General features: G+C 37.4%; 1 long non-coding RNA gene across 1 annotated transcript; it reads right to left on the bottom strand.

The window, feature by feature from the left end:
* Positions 1 to 294: 294 nt before the first annotated feature.
* On the bottom strand, positions 295 to 1351 carry LOC103186685. Its single transcript, XR_006085477.1, has 4 exons — positions 1279 to 1351; positions 1029 to 1072; positions 666 to 776; positions 295 to 305 (listed from the first exon to the last, which is right to left on the bottom strand). It is a non-coding gene; the product is annotated as an uncharacterized LOC103186685 (long non-coding RNA).
* Positions 1352 to 1572: the final 221 nt, after the last annotated feature.

Here is a 1572-nt window from a genome sequence, read left to right as displayed (position 1 = left end):
TGGGGCGGCAGCCAAAACGCGCATGCAGAGACCGGGTGGAAATCATCCAGGTGGCCATAGCTAATTACCCAATTGGAAAGCAGTTCGGCTGAGTGTGGGTTAGGGTTAGGTCCTGAACCTATTAATGCAATTCATCATTGTTTTTGGTTCACTGTAAATGGCCTCTATTGCCCTTCACAGTTTCTCACCTGCACTGTAGCATACACTGTATTTGGTTTGCTTCTCTTCGGTTTTCCTCCTTTCTCTGGGCCAGAAAACTCCAAAGAAGCATATACCTGCTTGTTATTTTCTGCTTTTTGCTTGATCTATAAAAGCCAAGGAATTAGAATTTAGTTTCATTCGGTCTTTATGCGAAAATTGCATAATCGGACTAGATACCTAGTTAAGCATATATATCATGTACCTATCTAATTCTGTCTTGAAACACACAAATCTGCTTCTACCACCTTACCAAACCCGCACATCGTATGAAAAAATCTGCTAAACTTTCCTTTTGCTCCTTATGTCAATCTTATACATGTCCTCTATTTGCTGATGCCTTTAAACAATGGAAATAGTTTATTTCTATATACCCTCGAGCCCAAAATGGAGCACATGAGGCACAATGTATTACATTTAGAATAATTTGATTGTGTATGCGTTGATGCAATGCTTTTCAGCTGTACCTTGGCGTACACTGTCCTGTCTTCCTGATGTTTCGGTCTTGAAAGTTTATTGGAACTTTTCAAATCCAGTGTGATATAAGTGACCCTCTCAGCATCTCCTCCATGCACTTCCTGTAAATCACAAACTGCAACTCTCAACTTTTACCTTAATGTAAAGGAATGTTTTCTCAAGACTGGTTGGCTTGTATATTATGTTACCTGAGTTACATGTGTGAATACAATTTCAATGACATAGTGAAGCGGGCAATCAGGTAAGAAACATTTTGAAAATATCCTCAAATAATTATAAACAACACAATCCTTTTCAATGTTATCAATCAATGTTAATGTTAGGTATGAAACACTGCCTGGGATGGATATTACCTGTTGGCTCTGATGGTCCAAATCATTCTGTTTCCTGTGTACCCCTAAAATTAATGAAATATAATAACTGAAATTTTTATTGAATCTCCAATGGAGAATGAAAAGAGTGAAAAACAATTGGATCCCCAAACTTTCAGGTCGATTTTTCTTTGAGAAACAGTCTCTCTGCGTTACCAAAGGACTATTAGCACTTTCACAACTACATGTACCAAAATCAAGCATTCATAATTAACCAGAACAAAATTCTTACCTTTCATTTTCATTAATTTGGATCGATTCCCAAAGTATACCAAAAGCACCAAAACAGCCACCCCCACTGCACATCCAGCGATCAGTAATGGATATAGGTGCCGATCCTTTTCTTCCATAAAAACAATATAAGATCATAATAATGATGTAATAATCCTTGCATTTTACACAACATATTTTCACATTGTCAAGGCACCTCAAAGCACTTCACATGATATACTGTCAAATGTTGAGATTGTGTATTTTTTGCCGAAACGTGGCAGCCAATTTCTGCACAATAATGCCTTACAATCAT

Source organism: Callorhinchus milii, unplaced genomic scaffold (genome assembly GCF_018977255.1).
Source record: "Callorhinchus milii isolate IMCB2004 unplaced genomic scaffold, IMCB_Cmil_1.0 Scaffold14, whole genome shotgun sequence".
Lineage (NCBI taxonomy): Eukaryota > Metazoa > Chordata > Chondrichthyes > Chimaeriformes > Callorhinchidae > Callorhinchus > Callorhinchus milii.
This window is presented reverse-complemented; position numbering and strand designations above follow the sequence as displayed.